General features: G+C 48.3%; 1 pseudogene; it reads left to right on the forward strand.

The window, feature by feature from the left end:
- The first annotated feature begins 11,610 nt into the window (after positions 1 to 11,610).
- On the forward strand, positions 11,611 to 12,278 carry LOC144129477 (uncharacterized; annotated as a pseudogene).
- The last annotated feature ends 10,647 nt before the right edge of the window (positions 12,279 to 22,925 follow it).

Raw genomic sequence — 22,925 nt, forward strand, 5'->3', positions numbered from 1 at the left:
AGACGTCGAGCTCGAATCAATAAAGTTGTTTCTCTCTCTCTCTCTCGTAGTTAACGTCACTAAGTTTGTGCAGTACGTCGTAGGGGCCGAAGTAGCGGCGCAGAAGTTTTTCAGAGCGACCCCGTAGACGGATTGGGGTCCAAACCCAAACTTGATCGCCATGGTGGTAACGCACCGCCCTGTGATGAGGGATGTGATGAGAGCGTCGCTTTCCTGCTGGGTACAGGATCGCTGTCTAGCTAGCTGGCGGGCGGCTTCTGCGTGCCGAGCGAACTCTCCAGCGCCAGCGACGGAGCAACGTGCAACATCTGGCAGTAACACTGCGTCCAGCATAGTCGTGGCTTCGCGGCCGTGCACCAAACGGAACAGCGTGAAGCGCGTCAACTCTTGAAAAGCAGTGTTATATGCGAACGTGAAGCAAGACAAGATCTGCTCCCAGTTCTTATCTTCGGTGTCGACGTACATGAAAAGCCTGTCGGCAATGGTCTTATTGAGTCGCTCAGTCAGTCCATTTGTTAGAGGATGGTAGGCAGTGGTTCGACGGTGACTGGTGCCACTGAGACGAATAACTTCCTTAGGGCTGATGTAAAAGTCGTGCCTTTATCAGTTAAAACGACCGCAGGGGCACCCTGACGGAGGACAATGTAAAAGATGAAAAAGTTCGCGATTTCTCTGAGCAGTGCCGCAAGGAAGGGCTTTCGTCTCACAATACCGGGTGAGGCAGTCGGTGGCAACTATAATGAGCCTGTTGCCCAATGATGATGTCGGAAACGGTCCCAGCAAGTCCATGCCGACCTGGTGGAAAGGGATTCGAGGCGGATCAATGGGCTTCAATAGGCCGGCCGGCTTCACAGGTGGTGTCTTCCAACGTTGGCACTCGCGGCAAGACTTAACGTAGTGCTGGACAACTGTAGCAAGCCGGGGCCAGAAATACTTCTGCCGTGTCCACGCCAACGTGCGAGAAAAGCCGAGGTGGCCGGAGGAAAGGCCGTCGTGGCATGCGTGCAGAACTTCGTCTCGATGCACCGTTGGAACCACGAGCAGGTACGGAGTGTCCGTGGGACCGTAGTTTCTCTTGTAGAGTATGCCACATCGCAAGCAGAACGACGATAGCCCGTGTGTGAAGAAGCGGGGCGGCGACGAGGTGCGGCCTTCGAGGTACTCTATGAGGGGTCGTAGCTTGGCGTCATCTCGCACTGACGGAAGTGGTTGGTTAAAGCGCCAAGAAAAGCGGGATTGACTGCCTTGTCAGCAACAGTGTACGGGAGAGGAGCACGGTACAGGCAGTCTGCGTCGCGGTGTTTGTTACCAGACTTGTACACGATGGTAACGTCGAATTCTTGCAAGCGGAGATCCCAACGCGCTAGCCTCCCCGATGGGTCTTTAAGGTTCGCGAGCCAACAAAGCGAGTGGTAATCGCTCAGTACTCGAAATGGGCGACCATACAAGTATGGGTGAAATTTGGTTACCGCTCAAACGACAGCAAGGCGCTCCTTTTCCGTGGTAGAATAATTCACTTCAGATAGCGATAGAGTGCGGCTTGCATAAGCAATCACACGATCAACACCATCTTGCCACTGAACGCGGACGGCACCCAGACCAACGTTGCTGGCATCGGTGTGTAGTTCCGTGTCCGCCTCATCGTCTAAGTGGCCAAACATGGCCGTAGTTTGGAGGCGGTTCTTGAGGTCGTCGAAAGCCGTCTGCTGTTCTTGGGCCCAAATGAAAGGTTGGTCGTCCTTTGTCAAGCGAGTTAGAGGCTCGGCTAGTCGGGAGGAGTCGCACACAAAACGTCGGCAATAGGCGCAGAGACCCAGAAAACGGCGCACAGCACGGAAACGCAGAGACGGCAGCTGTACTGTCGGGGTCAGGGCTAACACCTTCAGCGCTCATGACATGGCCCAGTAACTTCAGCCGTTGGAGCGCAAAGTGGCATTTCTCTGGTTTGAGCGAAAGGCCTGCCGATCGTATGGCCTCCAGTACTGCATTCCAGCGCTTGAGATGCTCGTCGTAGGTGCAAGAAAAAATGACATCATAAAGGTAGACGAGGCAGGACTGCCATTTGAGGCCAACGAGGACACTGTCCATCATCCTTTGAAAGGTGGCAGGAGCGGAACACAAGACGAAGGGGAGGACCTTGAACACATACAACCCTTGTAAGAAAAGTAAAAACAGCGCTAATTTTTACACAAAGCACACAAAAAGACCAGACAGGACGGGCGCTGCCCGCCCTGTCGGGTTTGTACAAATATTAGCGCTGTTTTTACTCTTGTTACACAATGTTACACCAACTAGCCCAGCAAGAGGTACTGTTAATCGTACAACCCGTCAGGAGTAACGAACGCTGTCTTCACGTGGTCCCGTTCATTCACCTCAGTCTGCTAGTGCCCACTGCGGAGGTCAAGAGAAGAAAAGTAGCGGGCATTACGCAGCCGGTCGAAAGAGTCATCGACTCGAGGTAACGGGTAAACCTCCGTCCTTCTTGGCGACCAGCCCAACGGGCGAAGCCCATGGGCTTGTAGACGGTTGTATGACATCATCCCAGGTCATTTCGTCCACCTGCAGTCGTATCGCCTCACATTCTCTCGCCGACTCTCGATAGCGGTGTTGACGAATAGGCCACTCACTGTCATCAACTATGATGCGATTTTTCGTTATGGACGTCTGCCTGACCTTAGAGGTGGTCGCAAAGCAGCCATGAAGAGTCAAGGATGCTTTGCAAATGGTAATGCTGATCAGTGCTCAAAACAGGGTTCACGTCAGCCTTAACTGTTCGACTAGGTCCTGCTCGAGGGGTGTCCTGTGACGTTGACAACGCGCAGTGGGTGGCGGGCTCGCCAATTTCATCGAAATAGGCGATGGCTATATTTTTCGCCGAGTGGCGGTATTCGGCGCTAAAGTTCGCAACTAGATCAGTTCGCTGGTTCAGCAGGGCAACGACGCCCCGTGAGATGCAGACTTGTTGGCTTAGCAGTAAAGACAAGTTTGCTTCTGCGATGCGTAGGGGTTGTCGCAGTCCACCGTAACTAATAAGCTGGCATGGGGTGGTCAAGTGATGCGGTCGTTGGACACGCGAACAACGGGTCTGCCTGGCGCAATGTCATCGGCTTGGTGCATGGAGCAGAGAATGTCACCATGAGTTCACGGAGGTCGATGACAGCCCCATTTTCGCGAAGGAAATCGAGACCGAGGATCAGGTCCTTGGAGCACCCAGCCAGCACAGCGAAGCAACCAGTGAAAATGATACCGCCAATCTGAATCCCAGCGGTGCAGACGCCGAGCGGCATCATCACATGACCGCCAGCGGTCCGAATTTGTGTTCCGTGGCAGGGTGTTAGAACTTTTCTTAAGAGGGTAGCAAGACCACGACTCATAACGGAGAAATCTGCGGCGGTATCGACGAGGGCAGACGCATGGAGGCGCAAGGATTTTCAAGGATTCAAAGATTTTATTTTGTTTCTTTGAAAAAACAAAACAGTTGCTGGACCCATAGCCATTGGCTTGTAAAGGGTCCAGTGATGAAATACGATACAAATACTAACACAGCAGAGGAGGAATGTAATTAACAAATACAAAATTTATTCTTGACGCACACATCATAGGCAATGCAATAGTATTGTGTCACAATTTGATTTAAACATTACAATAGGTTTCAAAAAGGTATTTCTTTAGAACAGTTCTGAAGTTATTGGCTTGCTTGATGTGTACTGGCAAAGAATTCCAGATCAAGGCCCCGTTAAATTCTATGAGCCTTTTCTCATGCACAATATGAAATGGGGGCAGGTTAAAGTTATGATTAGTTGCAGCTCTTGTATTTCGTAATGGGAGTTTAAACAAAGTTATGGGGAGAGGATCATTTTCTCGAACGCGCGTCGTGGAAGGTGCTGGAGTGGAGGGTCGAGGTGTTCGTAAAAATGGGGCATCGAGCAGAGGCTGCTCTCGGCGTCAGAAGGTGGTCGGAGCAGGTGGAAGATCGGTTTTAAGGGTCAAGTCGACGAGCCGAGGATCTTGCTCGAATGGCGGAGCAACAGCAGTCCTGCCCCCAGAGGTCGCCGTCTTCAGTTTTCCCGGCGTGGACTACGGGACTGCCGGATGGACGGCTGGCGGCCTGGAAGAGAACCGACGGGGCGACGGTGACCTGGACGGGCGCTGTGGCGAAGGCGCAGGGGGAACGCTGGCCGACAGGTACTGCTCGATGTCACGGGGTCGTTCACCATTGCGTGTCCGAAGTGCGTCTTGTGAAAACCCTCGCAGGCCCATCCGACGATACGGTCAGTGGCGCAGTGTGTGGACGGCTTCACCGCAGTGGAAGCACAGGGGCCGGTTGTTCGATGTGCGCCACGCGTGTGCTTTGATGAGGGGTTGTCGTGCGTCTGAAAGGGCAAGCGGAGTCGAAAAGCGTTGATGCGGTGCAGAAGGAGCAGGGCAGTAAAACGCTGGTGATGCTGGCGCAGAGCTGCGCAACGCTTCACTGTACGTCATGGCATACGGCTCAGGCAGCGGGTGGGGACAGGCCATTGGCTGCACCGCTCGACGGACTTCATCGCGAATGACATCCGAGATGGCTTCGAAACCCGGGTGTTGCTCGACAGGGCGAAAGTTCTGTAGCTCTTCGCGCACAATGCTCCTGAAAAGCTCATGGAGGGCCTCACTCTCGGTGCCGGGCAGCGGCATGTTGGCGTTCATAGCAGTTATATTCGCCGGACGGCCGTAATCCGCGAACCTCTGCTGCGCGGCGCGCTCCATGCTCGTCGCCTCCCGAGCAAAGTCAACCACTGCGCTAGGAGGGTCACGCACAAGTCCTACGAAAAGCTGCTCTTTGACTCCTCGCATAAGATGACGTACCTTCTTCGTTTGAGACATGGTAGGATCTGCGCGGTTGAAGAGCCGCGTCATGTCTTCTACAAGCATGACAACGCTGTCATTTGTCCACTGCGCTCGGGACTGCAGGGCAACTTTAGCTCGCTCCTTCCATTCGTTGCTGCTTAAGGTGTCGAGTAACTGTCGCCGGAAGTCTCGCCAGGTGGGGATAGCGGACTCATCATTTTCAAACAACGTCTAGGCGGAGCCTTCAAGGGCAAAATAGACATTGCGTAGCTTGCGGTCCTCATCCCACCGATTAAACGCAGCGACTCGCTCGTAGCTGGCCAACCAGTCCTCCACGTCTTTAAACTTGTCGCCATGAAGCGACGCGGGTGTGCGAGGCGCATGAATAAGCAGCGATGGGGAACTGACGGCATTCTGGGTGGTCTGAGTTGCCGCAGTGGACGTCATTGCGTGGGGTGGTGCCGTCAGGGGTCGGAACACAAGATCTAAGGCTCGCAAGCGGCGGCTTGCCCTATGGACAGGACACGTGTCCACGGGGCGTAGCTGGGCGTCGTCGGAGGCTCCCAGGAGCTCTTCGTGCATCGGGAAATCACCCAGCACCGCCAGCAAAATGTCACCGAAAGCCGGCAGAAAGGTAAGAAGGGCACATCAGGACTAGCCAGTCAGGCACACTCAGAGAACGAACGCGCGAGCCGGGGAAGACAAGGAAGACCAGCTGGTGCTGTCCCACCGCATGGCGGCGCCAGTAAATGGCTAACGCTGTGGCAATATTGTCTTACCAGGTTATCTCGAGCGCTCAGTAGAAACAAATTGGTGTTTTTAACGAAAAAAGTGTCTTAACACATTCATCGTCTTATCCCTCTTCGGCGTGTGTACTCCAATAGCCATGCTTCGTGGTATAACATATAATTAAAACGATTTTCTAACAAAAAAAAAGACTTTCGGACTGTTAAAACCTGCCGGCTTTAATTAAAACGTGCCCATTGGACAGCAAGCAAGACAGCTGCTTCAGCTGCTTCAGGGTTCGGAATTAACTCAGGATCTAAGCCTCGCAAGCGGCGGCTTGCCTTGTGGACAGGTGTCGTGACCACTTTGTGTAGATGGGCGTTGTCGGAGGCTCCCGGGAGCTCTTCGTGAATTGATAAATACACAGCACCTCCACCAAAATATCGCCGAAAGCCAGCAGAAAGGGCAGAAGGGCACACCAGGACTAGCCAGGCAGACACACTCAGCGAACGAACGCACGAGCCGAGGAAGACCAGTGGGTGCTGTCCCACCGCATGGCGGCGCCAGTAAATGGCTAACACTGGGGCAATTTTGTCTTACCAGGTTATCTCGAGCGCTCATTAGAAACAAACTGGTGCTTGTACCGAAAAAAAAGGTGTCTTAACTGATTCATCGTCTTATCCCTCTTCGGCGTGTGTACTCCAATAGCCATGCTCCGTGGTATAACAGACATTAAAAACGATTTTCTAACAAAAAGAAGAGATTTTTTCGAACTGCTAAAAGCTGCAGGTTTTAATTAAAACCAACCCATTGGACAGCATGCAATACAGCTGCTTCAGCATATTAACGAGCACTAAAGTCTACAAAATCCACTTTCTTTAATGTAACCCTTCTGAACATTCTGAAGACTAATCCAAAACGCTTCTGGAACACTATAAAACCTGGAAACACCAATAAAGTGTCGTTATTGCACCCACCGGCGAACGTGCTCCCCACCACCTCTGTGTTACTGTACTTGCAAGGCATCATACCCATTATATATTTGAACCTAACATCTTCCAGCAGAACTGATGGCATATATGGCAAATTTATACGAAATGCTAAAGACTATAGTTCTATCATCATGAAATGCATATACTCGCAACCGCGCCATCATGGTATATTACTGAAGCATAGAAAACTGCTGTGGCTGTACCAAAGCATAAAGCCGGGGTTAAACAGAATCCATCTAACCATTCACCCCTAATTTGAGAACAATAGCATGCAAAATAGTGATACATATATTTGCACATCATGTTAATTTTCTGGAGGATAATTTTTCAGAGCGTGGCTTCCCAAAGTTTTTTTTCTCTCGTTACATTCAACCACTTTCCTTCACTTACGACTTGCACTTCCATTAGGACTCCGCTTTTTCATCCATCTGCATATTTCTTGACTTTGCTACAGCATTCGATAAAGTGAATAACTCACTGCTGTTACATAAACTAAGTTGCTGAACATAGACCCTGCAGTTCTTAAGTGTATCCGTGGGTTTCCTTCTCGTGTTGAATTTGTCAGTAATTATGACGCTTATTCCTCTATTGCAGCGCTTGGTTCTGGGGCTCCTCAAGGATTGCTACTTGGCCACCCTTACCTTTTTCATCTTCTGTATTGGTGTGAATTGCCGTTTCCCTGTGTAATGTACTGTGTATCCTGAGAGTAAAATCACTAAGTATCTCTTGCCAAGGATCATGCCCGGAGGAGGAGGAGGGCGAATGAAAAAGAGGGACGGTGTTAACTGGGCCCCGGCCCTCCCACCTCACCCCCCCCCCCCCCCCGGCAGAATAAAAACTCGGCGCCTATGCTGATAAATCAAAGGAACAGTAAAAAATAAAATTAAGAACAGTGTGTGTGTGTGCGGAGTGGTATCGAAAAGGACCCCATGCCGTTGAAGGCACCCATTCATGCTATCGCGTCATACCCTTAAGGCGAAGCTCGAAGGGGCCCAGAAAGGGGCTCTGTAAGGTGGCGCTATGCCTGTGATGTTAAAGCATGGGGCTTCACGAATATTGTCCAGCAAGAATTTTTTAAATACGCGTTGTAGAAGCTGAGTTAACTGTAGTCAAAATTTGAATTTCAGAGTCTTCGCGCCTTCCCTCTCCTCTCGTCATCATTTTGCGCGCTGCAAGGTAAACGCTTCGGCGCCGGCCCTCCCTCCTAGAGCAGAGCTTCCCGGCCCATCGGAGTTTATCGGAGTTACGCGGCTTATTGGCCGCGGCCTTAGTAACTGCCTGACGACTGAAAGAATCTAACCATTAGCCACCTCTAAATTTGTATACGCCCTTGCGAGCGACGGAGGAAGGGGCGAGAATGAAATAGTCGCCGGTAAGAGCTGTCTGATTTGATGATTTCAACGGGTGATTGTGGGGCATCTGCTGCGTGTAGAAGTGTATTATTTGGCTCAGGTTTTAATGACAACACAGTGCAGTGATTGAGCGAATTGATGTGCTCCCCTCGCATGGTGTTTCAGAGCCGCTTTAAGTGCCCTCGAATTTATTTGTATCGCTGGCAACATATGTTGTTGCTTTCAAGGAAATAAAAAATTTCCAAAATTTAGCTCTGTCCTGTCAACCTCGTCTCTCTTGTGTGTCTTTTATTCTAGCACAATTTGGTCTCAATAAAAGCCATGAACTAACTCACTCAGAAACAGGCACTTCAAAGCAGCGTATCGAAAGAGGCTGTAAAATTTGTGACTAAAGAGGCTGACCCTAGAAGAAAAAATACACTTTTTCATTTTGGGTCTCAAATGTTGTTTTCACACCCGCATCAGTTACCGAAAGGTGACAGCACTACCCACGAGAGTGACCCGCGATAAACGATTAGAGTGAGCCTAAATGAAGTGCGTGTGTGCCTACGTGTGTGTGCGCGTGTTTCCGTGCGTGCGTAGTTGTACTACGAGAAAACTAGGCGAGGAACGTTTTAAGAAATACTCGCGGGCGCCGAGGTTCCAAGCGCCTATCCTCTTTAACCAGAAAATAGCAAGCAACCGAACTTGAGGTTCCGATTGCCTCGAATGTAGATTGCCGCCTAGAAACCTAAACATTCAGATTTCTCGGCGAGTTTTTAGCACGCAGGTGCTACAGTTTGACCACGACGTAAGGATTCAAGGCGCACCAGTTATGGCCCAACCTTTGCTCAGTTCGTGCGCACATTTACAGCTGTACGCTGGCGGTGGGATTTTCTGCTACCCAGAAGCCAGATCACGAAAACAAGAACGGATCACGGAGATTCTCAAGAGCGAGCTGATGCAGCCCTTTCAGCGTAGCCGCAGAGGATCCCGATATTGTCCATGCTTGACAACGAGGGGCGCCTTCCTGCTTGCACAAGGAAACGGCGTGGCACACGGAAGCTTGCTCGCTCTCTTCGAACACGCTATGCAGCGATCAGCGAGGTCAGAAGGCCGACAGCGACCGCCTCGCTGCCGCATGCCCTCTGGCGGCACTGAAGTGCTCGGGCACTCTCGTCCTCTGTACGCTACTCCTTGCTTACGGGATGACAGTCCTTTGGCACAATTCCCATTGTCTTCTTGAGCCCGCACCCGCATCATAGCTCGTAATTCTTGCGAAGAACATAATCACGCGTACCGCGCATGCATGCAACCTTGCCGAGCTAAGACAAGCGTTAGTCACGTTAGAGACGTATGTCCTACTATCTCGGATCCACGGAGAACGCACGGGCCGAGAGAATGGACTAGGCGACAGGTGCACCCACACATACGCACATTTAATACACCCTGCGTGACAAAGCACTAGCAAGCAAAACTAACAAAACTACCATAGGAAACAAAGATTACCAATACACACAACCCGGGAACATCAAGTCTGTTAGCTTTCGGCTCTCGTGCTCACGGTTCGGTGCTGGTGAAGCGTTGAAAGGGTCTATTCAGTGGCATACAGGTAGCCGGCGTCGAGGTGGAGTTCGAAGTGCCCAGGCTGGCGTCGCTGGCGGCGTCGTTGGCGGCGTCGTACGAACTTCGTGTCCAAGTGCCCGTGGAGGTGATGCTGGCGATGTTGGCTTTGTGGGCACCACCCGGATGGGGGACACATCGCTTGGGGCAACCCTTGCCGTAGCAGGTGGTTGTGTCCGTCGTTGACTCCCCGGAACGCGCTCATGAATGGCAAGAAGCCCACGGTTCGAAGCCGTAGAACTCGAGATCAGCGGAGCAGTAGCCGGCGACGTTGCTCTCTTCCATCCGAAGTGTTCTTGATCCGACGGAACCTCCGCTTCTCTGGTCTCCACCCCCGCCTCCCGTGCCACGCTATCCCTCGCGCTTTTATAACCTTGGCGTTGGTACACGTCATCTTTCTCGTCGTCGTCTTCGTATTCTCTTCTCCATCAATCATCCTTTCCAACCTCAACAAATACTTCTTCATCTTCTTCATGCTTATCGTCATCCTCGTCTTTTCCAAACGTCTTTAGTTGATACTTCTATTCCCAACTTCCTATCACATGCGTCAAGAGCCCCCACTCTCAATCAAGAGTTTTTTCATAAAAAAACTGCTGACATGATCCCCATCTTCAAGCCTTTGTGCCAACCGACTATCTTCTGTGGCGATTCTGGACCCAGCACACAACACACCACAGATGTCAAGGACACACCAAAAGAACACTACTGACACAGAACACCACATTGCATTTAGAAAACATTAACACACCACTGCCGTTGTCCGTACTGTGCCCTTAATAATCATGCTTATGTCCACAACACACTCCGTTGTATTAGCACACAAACACAACATCAAAAAGATACATTCCCCTTGCTTTGGAGTAAAGCTCTGCTCTTCTATGATGAGTCAAATTGGGGTTTATTAGTTCCTTATCCCATCTTACAGTTTTCTTTCCACTGCAAGTGGGCACCTCGGCAACGTTATCTATCTCCTCTGCCCCTACCGAGCATGTTACTTTGGGGGCGTACCGTATCGGAACTCTGTCTTCGTATTTTTTCAGCAAACTTGCATAGAAAACCTTCTTGGAGTTATTTATCAATAATTCATAATCAATGTCATTTTTCTTTTGCATCACAAGGTAGGGGCCCATCAATTGCACCAGCAACTTATTATGATCCGTGGGAAGCAGGATAAGAACCCTGTCGCCCGGATTAAGATTTCTGTGAGTGGATTTCTTGCCATAGTAGCCTTTATAGGGTTCGCGCGCCCTTTCCAGTCCAGGCCTTGATGCGCAAGCCTGCATGCTTCCTTCAACTTGTACCACAACCCAAGAACGTATGTGCATGTTGTCTTGAGATCTGACGCAATATCTTTATTAGCCCACAGCTCCTTGAGTATTGTAAGTGGACCTCTAGCGGTTCTGCAATACAACATTTCGAGAGGCGGGAAACCAAGTCTTATTTGTGGTACTTCGCGGTAAGCGAACAAAAGAGCTGGGAGATATCTATCCCAATGAGCAGGTCTCTCCTGGTATATTTTTCTGATCATATTTTGAGAGTGCCGTTGAACCGCTCTACAAGCCCATCACACATGGGGTGGTATGGCGGTGTTAGTAACTGCCTTACTGACATAAAGCGGTTAACCTTCTTCATTAGTTCCGGCTTGAAGGTCGAGCCAGGGTAATACCCCTGTCACACGGGCACTCTAAAGGCACTTTGAACTAATGCTCCTTTACGCTCCCAAAGGAGCACTACTTCAAGGGAGCTCGTCCGTGCTACACGGTCGCGGAACGACCTTCGCAAGAAGTTTTAGCGCCCTCATCGGCGAAAAGCGTTATTAAAATTGCAAACCTCACTGCACATGTAAATACAGAAATTTCACATTTTTTTAGTAAATTAGTTTTATAACCGTATTATGTTAAACCAACGCAATTTTAACTGCAATAATGACATGATTTTCCAAGTACAGAGCATAACATCACAGTGCTGGCCACACTGAGCCCAACTCGCTCAGTTTGGCTCAGGCTCAGCTTCGTTCTTCGGTTGTTCCCTTTGGTTCTTTTGGCCCTGCGATCGTTGTTTTTGTGGGCACGTTTTTCTGGTGTGCCTTGTGTTCGGCGGTCTCCATCACAATGAGTGACAATCCACGCGACGACGAGAGAAAATTTGAAATTGCGCTTGCAATGAGTGTGGTTCTGTCGTCGTCCGTGGACCTTGCGCTATCAAGGCGAAAGGTGCGTGAAATAAGGCAGCGTCTCTTGGCGAATAACGCCCTGCTTATAGCACTGGCCTCGACTCGGCGCACAGTGCGGCGGCAAGTGTGGGCATACCCCCGTAACGAACGGTGGTTTGAAGGCACACTGCCTGGTTTAGGTAGCCGACACTTCCGGCAATCTTTTCGCGTGTCGGAGACAAGTTTTCGCTACCTTGTCGATGTTTGCCGACCAGCATGGAGCGACAAGTCACAAACATGCGTGAGCCCATCCCCGTAGAAAAACGCGCCGTAGGCGCTTTGTACAAGCTCTGCTCGTGCGCAGAGAACAGAGCCGTCGCTAACGTCTTTGGCATTGGGCGGTCAACAGTCAACGAGCTCTACAGAGAATTCTGTGAGACTGTCGTGGCTACGCTGTAACACGAGTGGGTGAAAATGCCCACTGCCGTCGACATGCGTGCTCACATAAGAGAATTTGAAGCTGTGTGTGGGTTCCCGCAAGCCGTTGGAGCGCTGGATGGATGTCACATCGCAGTGTCGCCACCGAAGGAGCATGCCAGTGACTATTATAATTACAAACGATGGTAAGTAGTCAACGAGTTCTGATATTATTGAAAGGACCATGCGGGAGACGTCCACTATTTTTGCATGTACTGTGCTGCTTGACATTAGCACAATTAACTTGTAGCAGTCATACATTGGAGACGCCGCGTGTTTATTTCTCACATACTATGCTCATTGCCACTTGTAATTGTTAATGGTCATTGTAATTAATTGTAAGGTAATTGTTTTATGGTCAAGATAGGATAGAACAAATGTATGAGCTACTGATGTGGAAACATATGAAACAAATGCAGGAATTCATCTTGTGACATTAGCAAGCAATTTGAAGCACTCCACGTGCGCATCGCGTTACTTCTTTGTATAATATTCCTCCTTCATTGCTGTCCTCGTGAGAGTACATATTTGATGACTCTTTCTGAATGCAGTTTGTTGTATGGTCATGAAATATTGTGCTTTGCAGGTACAGTTTCATTTTACTGGCCCTTGTTGACCACAAGTACCATTTCCGGTTCGTGAGCGCTGGTTCACCGGGGCGGTGCCATGACTCATATGTATACCAGAACTCCACGTTGTCCACGATGGGTGAGTAACCGATATTCAGTGCGCCAACTGCCACCATCAACAGAGCGATTGTGCCACTCTTGATCCTGCGTGATCAAGCATTTCCACTGACATCAAACTTAGTGAAGCCATTCAGAAGCCTGGATACCTGCGATGGGCACCAGAGCTACAACTACCACCTGCCCAAGTGCAGAAGGATTGTGGAAAACGCATCTGGGAGGCTGAAAGCAAGGATCAGGCTCATTTCAAAAAGAATGGATGCCAACGTCAAGAATGTGGCCCGAATAATAAGGGCGTGTTGCGTGCTCCACAATATTTGTGAGCATTTTAATGACTCTGTGGCACAGCAGTGGTTGCACGAGGTAGAAATTGATGACGCTGTGCATGTGCAGCCTGCACATTCCTCTGATGTTGTAACTGCAAATGGTGCAGATGTTAGGGAAGCACTTGTCGAGTACTACCGACAGTTTTAACAACACTAGAAATATTTGTTTTGGTACACATGTCTTCGGAAAGAATGTGCCATTCTTTGTGTTGTTTGAATAATGTAGTCTTCAACAGATTTTTATCCTATGCTCATTTGCCCCCACAGTGGCCTTATGCCTTCATCTCATAATAAGGGATCTTCAATTAATCTCTCTGCCTAGTGCCTAATAATAGACCTACTGATGGAGAGTTGGGCTAAACAACACGTACGTTTAGTATTACTGTTCCATGTTCATTTGTCCCACAGCTTTTTTAAATCATTTGTACTCAGTGTCTGCTTAACATAGGCTGTGAAGAGCAGAGGCTTGGCAACACAAGTTTGTTCTAAAGCATGTTGCTGGTGATGTGGGCCATGATTTTATAATTTTTCCTTTGTCGTGGCACATTGCGGTGCTTTGTGAATTGCTGCCGATTCAGGCTGCAAATCCATGTGTACTGCTCATTGAGGTCCAATTTGTACTTTGTCTACAGTGTCATTCGAGTCCTAGAATATGTACTACATGACATGAATTGTTAATGGAAACAAAGACTATATGCACCTAATTTTATTTGCATGTTCTCTTTCAAATAATGGGTTATACATTTCAATACATCTGTCATGGTGTGGTTTATTGCCTTCAGCTGCTAAATAACTTTAAATTCAATTTGAACTTGATGCTGTTTCGATTTCATCAACCGAGCGATGGCTATGATGTGTGTATGGTAAGTCACGGGGCACAAAAAAAAATGTGCCATATAATCGCTGATACACAGTTACAATTCATTGGAACATTTGACCAGCATTCTTCAAGAACTGAATAATGACAAACTACGTAGCAGCAGTTATATTGCAGTTTTTCATGTATCACGTGGCCTAAACACAAACTGCATATCGCAGCCATTGTTCGGTTGGTGAAACCGAAACAGTGTCAAAAAGAAATTGAATTATAAATCATTTAGCAGTTGTAGGCAATACCACGGGGTGATCCATGTAATGCTTAAAGCATCATTTGAAAGAACAAAAATAAAGTGAGCAAACATTGGGTGCGCCTACTCCTTCTAAGCTTTATTAAAAAACTTTCCCATTAAATCCACATGCTTTTTTTGTGCATTCACGTGACGTTCAATTAATTGAGCTTCCTTCTCTGAGGCAGCTGCCAGCGCAATTCGAAGCTGGCGTTGCTCTTCAAGCAGCAGCTGCTGGAAGCTTGAGCTATCAGCTTTCCTCTTGCGTGAGCGTGCCTCTGGTTGCTTGCTGGCTCCTAATTTTCAGCATTCGCAGCTGTATGCGGTGAAACTGGGGCATCCCAATCCTCAGTTGTGCTCCTAGAGGGGCTTGTGCCGCCTTCCATGCTGTCGATGAGCTGAAAAAACGAATGTGAGAGAATTAACATGTGCTTGTCATATTCCATGTATTGGTGGCAATGAAAGCAGCAAAACGTTCTCGACGTAACCACTTTTGGGCAGACTTCTTCAAAAAAACTTTCTTCTCAGGAGTTGCACTGAATTACAATCGAAAATTACTGCACTGTACCGTACCATACAAACAGCCTTTTGTATGGAACAGTAATCGTATAACATTTTCAGCATCAAACAAGTTCACATTCACATGCGGAATTCCTTGCTTTAATGAAGAATTTCATTTTTGGAGAAAGCAGTGAACGTGTGAGTCTGGAAATGTATGTAGGAGACCATGGAAGTGCTCTGTGCCTATTAATATATGGTGTCATTTCTGTGCTGCTATACAACCAATAATGTGCACAAGGTTTGATGTAAAAGTGAGCGTAGTGGCATGCACTGCATTATCGTTCACTTGGGTTATTAATTGGGAGCATTAATGCAGTGCCGAAAAAAACTGCTGCCCACCTGTTCTACTGTCATACTCTCTTCAACCAATGAATGGTCATTGGCTTGCAGGCTGCCCAGAAACCTGTGAATTTCTGCGAAATAAATCCAAGCAACTGGCGCTGAGCCCGTTGTCCTTTGTTTGGCACAGTTCCTGAAACAGTTTCACTCATTTGTTATTTGCACATAAGCGCCAGAATAAGCAGGAAATGGTGAGTGGTAAGAGCTCATTGCATGCAAATCTCAGAAGCGCAGCATAATATAGCTCGCGGGTTGGGGGTCAGGAGATTAAATGCAGCTACACATTCATTTATATCTGACTGTGATGTCGCTTCCAATAAAACCTTTCATCCCGCCTTCTCGGCGACTACAATCCGCTTCAATCCTTTATGAACTCACTCCGCAAACTTTCACGAAACGGTGCAGCACCTCCGCATTGATTCCTGTAGACGCACTAGCAACCAGCTCGGAACACCAAAGTCTAGACCAACAAAGGCCTTACATGTATGCTTGGGTGAGGTTGTCAATCTTCGATTGCACTTGTTTGCGTGATTTATTAATCCCGCTTCGGGCTAGGCCTTGCGCGATGGCCTCATATACTTTGGCGTTTCTCTTCTCTGCCCTGAGGCTATCTAAATGCTCTTCCCATATCGCGATGAGAGGCCAAGTCTCCCGTTCGGTCTACGTGGTGCACGGTTTTATCGGTGTGGCACTGCCAGACGCCGCAGGTTCACCGCCACTCATTTTGTCGACGCGCGCGCACGCACGCACGCACGCACGCACGCACGCACGCACGCACGCACGCACGCACGCACGCACGCACGCACGCACGCACACACACACACACACACACACACACACACACACACACACACACACACACACACACACACACACACACACACACACACACACACACACACACACACACACACACACACACACACACACACACACACACACACACACACACACACACACGCACACACACACACACACACACACACACACACACACACACACACACACACACGCGCGCGCGCGCGCGCGCGCGCGAAACTGTATAAAAAAAGACAAGTGCAGTCTCGACGTGAGACAATCGTGGGCGAGCAGTGGCGACCTAATTCTCGTGGCAACAGCACAGCAGATGTGACGAGCTGCCCTCCGTCGCTACTCGCTACAAACAACAAACAATATGCCCGACATGGCGGCATATTTACCGTGGCTACCGTGGCGCTCGTATATCTGGAACGAGAGTATGGCGTGGTAAGACTGCCACAAAACAAATGATCTTATATTTTAAAACACCACTAATCATATGAAGTGAATTTATAAAATGAAAATTAAACGTTTTTTTTCTCAATTTATTTATGCTGTTAACTCGCTGGGAGAGTGTACTCCCTTGAAGACTCAAAGGACAAACTCTAGCTGCGTTGTTTCGAAGCTCCTTTGAGCTAGGTGTCCTTTGGCGCGTCCGTGTGGCAGCGCGCGTTCGTCCTTACAGTAATGGAGCATTAGTTCAAAGTACCTTTACAGTGTCCGTGTGACAGGGGTGTAACTCAGAATATTCCTTGGGAACTCATAACGCGAGAACATCTCCACAAGACACTCCGCCACTTGGGTACTGTCAATAGTCTTCAATAGAATAGCATAAGGATAACGAGTGACCACGTCAACCAGGGCAACTACATATATTTTGCCTCTGGCGGATACTGGACGGAGAGATTGGCGCCGCAATGTCCATAGCCACTTTTTGAAACGGTAGGTCGATGGCGGGCATTTTGCCCAGAGGTATGGGACCAACTCTTTCCTTTGGAGCTGTGCGCTGGCACACATCACACGAGAAAGAAAGCGTTTAATGTCACTCTAGACACCTGGCCACAAGAACTTCTCGGTGATTCTAGACACCGTATTGTGAACACCCTAGTGTCGGCCCATAATGGCGTCATATCCTAAGCGTAACACTGTCTCTCGCATATCTTTCGGTAACACCATCTTTTGGACCCGCCTTCCCAGATAAATATGCATTCCTTGTCCAGAAGACCGTTTACGAATCGATATTCGAATGACGTACGCCTCCTCTCGCTTTTAACCTTTTCCACAACTCTTTGGAAGTAGGCTTTCAAGCTCGGCTCTTTGCCTAATTGCAGTTTCCCCCGGTGTTACGCTCAGACACATTGTAACGGGAGTAGAGAGCGGACGCTGTGTTGCTTGGGCTGTCACTTGAGGTCTTGTCTAGACTGCCGACGAGAAACTGACTGCCCCATCAGCCACCTGAGCAGTCATGGGTCTTTCCTCCTTTGGGTGTTCTTCAACGTCGAGCATCCTCCACCCGGGATCAGGGTTCTCGACACTTCTTGCACCCGTAACGTTTCCCAAGATGAGATCGTAGATTGGTTTTTCTACGCATTTTCCACTACCCGGCCAGTATAATATGGTGTGTGCACTAGAATCCTGGCTTCAGGAAGGTAGCTCCGAACCAAAAAAGCGTTGGCTCCGCTGTCTCTAGGCACCAATATAGGACGGCGCCCTATTCGCCCAACCACCACCGACATTGTTGCTTTCGACTTGGGCGTTCCACTCACCGCCTCATTTTCCAGTGGCGTTCGCTCTGCTTTTAGCTGTGGAACTTCAGGTGGCGCGACAAGTTCTGTCCGAGAGTCGACTACGCATGCAGCTCAGTCCACCGTTCAATATCCGCACTCATCCACAGTATGTCCTCTCCTCTCACAACCTTGACAAACAACCTGTGTCTTTTAGGTAACGCTACTAGCCCGACACTCAACTGCACGGTGTCCTACCTTGCCACAGAGAAACACCTTACTGGTGCCTTAGATTTACCGCCATATGCTCTTGGTTTTGTCGCATCTGTCTCTAGGACCTTATAGTTTCAACCTTTTTTTTACACATATTTCTCGAGAAATTGGGGTGCAGTGTCGGCAAACTCTTTGAATGAACACAACTTTCTTTCAGGAATTGAGCTGGCTTTGGACTGCAAGATGCTAAAATCTGCTCTGTCATCAGCTTGTCAAGCACTCCTTCAAAACTCTTTTCTGTGTTTTGCATATCAAGCCAACTGTTGAAATAGTTTCTCAGCCTGCAGGGAAACTGCTTAACGGTTTCAGAATCATCAGGTTTCACGGAGCGAAATCTCTCGCGAAAACCCTCTGCCCTAAGCCTGAATCTTTGGAGGAGTGCCTTCTTGACTTTCTTGTAGTCCATGGAATCAGCAGCAGGCATCCTCCCAAACACATTAAGCGCCTCGCCGACTAAACACATGATGAATACCTTGGCGTATTCACTGCGCTCTCAGCATTACCCCAAAGCTATCAGCTCGAATCGTTGCAGATATGCGTCCGAATCATCTCTTTTCTCATCAAAACGAGCCATCAGCCTTCTTGGACAAACTCTGGCCGTTCTAGGAGATTCTGTAGCCGCTAAGAAACGCTGATCATCGTCAGTGATCCCCTCATAACCTCACGCGACATGCGCCTGTTTCCGCAAAAGAAACTCATTCTCTCGTTCTATCCTTCTTTTCTCCCGTTCTGCTTCGCCAGCTCTTTTGGCCTCCCGCTCTTCTGCTTCGTGAGCGTCTGCACGTGCTTCCGCCCGTTTCTCTCTCTGCCTATTGGCGTCCTCTCTCTGCCTCGTTGCCTCCTCGTCATAGTGGCGCATTGCCTCTTCCTAGCTTAAACCTAGCTTGAGAGCCAGTTCTAACGTTTTCGCCAAATGCATTCTTTCTGCCCTCGAGAGATTAGAGAGATCCGAGACTAAACAAAAAGAAACAAGGAAATGAATCCTAGCAGGCTCGCCACTTAATTTTGTCACGGATCACCGAACACTCGGGCCGAGAGATTGTACTAGGCGACAGGTGTACCAACATAGTCTCGATTAATACACCCTACGTGGCACCCGGGAACACCCAATGTAATTGCGTTCGGCTTTCGTGCTCTCGTTTCGGTGCTGATGAATCTTAGCATCACTTGCTGTTGGGCTAGTTGGTTATCCATGAAGTCCGAAGGACCAGCGCACAAAAACAACGGACAGAGTAGAAGAAGGACGACGTAGACAGAAGCGCTGAACTAACAACTTTTATTTCAGGAGAAGCAGGAAGTACATATATATAAAGCCTTTATCAGGCTTCATGACATAGAAGGCAAGACAAGAAAAAATTTTCAAAGTGATAAACATGAGTCAAATGATATCACAGAGCTAAAGGCGTGACCGGCGAATTAAGTTTGCCTGCACAACTGCTATCTGCCATTCATTCAGGCGCAAGCGCCAAAGGGTTACCAAGAAGAACAGCCAACAAGAACCCGGCAGAAACGGGGCGATAAGAACACGGTCCGGAAGGGAAAAAACTCGTAAACATAATAAAAGGTTGAAGGGCCAACAAATAACACGGCAAAAAGTTAAAAAACTAAAAATACTAAAAGGTATTATGGAAACCAAGTGTGATCATGAGACGAGAAGGGAAAGTAGACAAACTTTACACAAAAACCTAGGAAAAACCAAGAGCTGGGAAAGAAGGCAGAGAAGCATGACTATAATCCGGAACTCTGTGACAAATAGGAAAGTTCTTAATCGCATAATAAAATTGAAGGTTTGCTAATGCATTGTTCCTTTAGCGCTTGTATTTTTTCTGCCTCATTGATTTCACGAACCAGTGCGCTTCTGTTCACCTGGATTTGAAACAACGCAAGTTTTATCGAAGAACAGAAGCGCACTGGTTCGTAAAATCATTGAGGCAGAAAAAATACGAGCGCTAAAGGAACAATGCATTAGCAAACCTTCAATTTTATTATGCGATTAAGAACTTTCCAATTTGTCACAGAGTTCCGGATTTTAGTCATGCTTCTCTGCATTCTTTCCCAGCTCTTGATTTTTCCTAGGTTTTTGTGTAAAGTTTGTCTACTTTCCCTTCTCGTCTTATGATCACACATGGTTTTCATGGTACCTTTTAGTGTTTTAGTGTTTTAACTTTTTGCCGTGTTATTTGTTGGCCCTTCAACCTTTTATTATGTTTACGAGTTTTGCCATTCCGGACCGTGTTCTTATCGCCCCATTTTTGCCGGGTTCTTGTTGGCTGTTCTTCTTGGTAACCCTTTGGCGCTTGCGCCTGAATGAATGGCAGATAACAGTTGTGCAGGCAAACTTAATTCGCCAGTCACGCCTTTAACTCTGTGATATCATTTGACACGCCACCGCATTTGGCACCATTTGGCACGCCACCGCAACGATGCAGGTCACACGAATGCCCTTTTTCATGCAGGCCTTACTCACATGGATTACCACGCTGCCGGGCTGTCAAGGCAGCTGTTACAACCTGGACATGGATTCCGACGTTTGGCAGCAAGTTGACTTCATGGACAACGAAAGCGACGCCGTGCAGTACCCGCTTGTTTCAACCTTTCCCCATCTGGCGAACCGTTTCCGCATCTGGCAACCAGGAACTGCGCTCAGCGCCACCGCATTGATTGGAGTACAAATACCGCCATCACACTGCGATCACTCGGGGCACGCCACCGCAACAATGCAGGTCACACGAATGCCCTTTTTCATGCAGGCCTTACTCACATGGATTACTACGCTGCCGGGCTGTCAAGGCAGCTGTTACAACCTGGACATGAATTCCGACGTTTGGCAGCAAGCTGACTTCATGGACAACGAAAGCGACGCCGTGCAGTACCCGCTTGTTTCAACCTTTCCCCATCTGGCGAACCGTTTCCGCATCTGGCAACCAGGAACTGCGCTCAGCGCCACCGCATTGATTGGAGTACAAATACCGCCATCACACTGCGATCACTCGGGGCACGCCACCGCAATGATGCAGGTCACACGAATGCCCTTTTTCATGCAGGTTGGTTACTTACCAAATTCAATTTGCATTCGCTCTGATAACGCGTTTTTGGTTGCGGTGTCGTGCCCCATCGACGCTGACTGCAGTTTGCGAAAGTTCTTGTGCACTTCATGTTACCAGTGTATCAACGCCTATGTCGTTTGCCTAATGCTTGTGTTAGCCGGGGATGTGGAATTGAACCCAGGACCCCCAGAGAATAACGCCCCTAGCCCGTCCCTCGAGTCAATTGCCTTGGCTATATCCCACATTGAATGCACTCAAAAAAACTATGCTTAGTGAACTAGCGTTGATTCGGGCTGCTCAGTCGAAGGTCGAGGATTCAGTATCCAGCCTTTCGGTGCGAGTTGACGCCCTGGAACAAATCACGAGCTCTAATCAGTTAAGTAGCCCGAGTTTATCAGCCGATCCTGATATGGCTAAACTTTCATCCGACATTAAGCTACTTTCAGATAAATGTGATGACGCTTAGAACCGTCTCCGACGGTCCAATTTGCTGTTTTTTGGAATCACAGATCAACAAGATGAATCATGGTCCGAGTCTGAATCGCGGATTATTTCATTCTGCGCGGACGAGCTCGATGTCACAATTGATAGCCATGATATTGAGCGTGTTCACAGACTTGGCCGTTTCCAACAAGGAAAAAACCGCCCTATCATTGTAAATTTTATGAGATTTAAAGACAAAGGGCGTATCCTTTTTGCCAGTTCCAAGCTTAAAAATTCTTCCTTTTCTGTCCGTGAGGACTACTCTGCACGCGTTCGCTTGGCAAGGAAGAAACTTTTTTCGTATAGTCAGCAACGAGGTGGCTCATTTAAAATCCGTTTTGATAAGCTCATCATGAACAACAAACAGTTTGTGTACGATGCCGTTAAAGATTCTGTGGTTGAATTAAATTTATAGCGCTCACCGCAGGCACACAGGTCATTTATGCACCAATGTTTCCAGAATCGCACGCGTGCAGCCCCTGCCCCAACCGAAAAATCAGTTTCCGTTTTACTAACAAATATCCGAAGTTATTTTCCAAAGAAAGAAGCCGTTGAAGCTATATTGACAGACAACAGCACAGATATTGCCATCTTTACTGAAACGTGGCTCACACCTGATATACTGAATGACGAACTTTTCCAAGATAAGCAATCCTTCACTTGTTTCCGTCGTGACAGACCAGGGCGTAGGGGAGGCGGCGTGATGGTTCTTGTTAAAAGTATTCTGGTCTCTTCTGCTATCGCAGTCAATAGTAAAAGCGAAATCATTTGCGTGAACGTTTCTCTTGCTCATTGCACTAATATAATAATTGCATGTTACCGAGCACCTGACTCCGATCATTCCTTCATCGACGACTTAAGTATCATTCTGCTCGACATAAATAAACAGTTTCCCAATGCCAACCTCATAGTTAGCGGCGATTTTAATTTCCCAGACATCGACTGGGATAATATAACCGCATCTTCCCGCCATTCCAGAGAATTTTTGGAGCTTATTCTTTCGTTTGACCTCTCTCAAGCAGTCAAAATACCAACTCGGGGCACCAACATCCTAGATCTTGCTCTTGCATCTAATCCTGATTTAATCCAGTCTTTGTCATCCATCGCCGGTCTTAGCGATCATAGCATAGTGTTGTTCAACTTTTCAGTTCGCATTACTTCACGAAAACGCTCAGTGAAACACATACGTGACTGCAAAAAAGCCAATTTTTCTAAAATCAATGAGGAACTAGCCAAATTTCTTCTCCACTTCGAACAGACTGCTTCTTTCAGGTCTATTGATGACAACTGGTCCATGTGTAAAGAAAAAATCACCTCTTTAACTGAATCTTATGTACCGCTCGTTTGGATTCGTGGTGATGCCGTAAAACCATGGTTTACCAACTCTTTAAGAAGTCTGTGCAATAAGAAAAAACGATTATTTAGAGAAGCTAAGAGCTCCAACTTAGCGTCTA

Source organism: Amblyomma americanum, chromosome 4, assembly GCF_052857255.1.
Source record: "Amblyomma americanum isolate KBUSLIRL-KWMA chromosome 4, ASM5285725v1, whole genome shotgun sequence".
In the NCBI taxonomy this organism is placed as follows: Eukaryota; Metazoa; Arthropoda; class Arachnida; order Ixodida; family Ixodidae; genus Amblyomma; species Amblyomma americanum.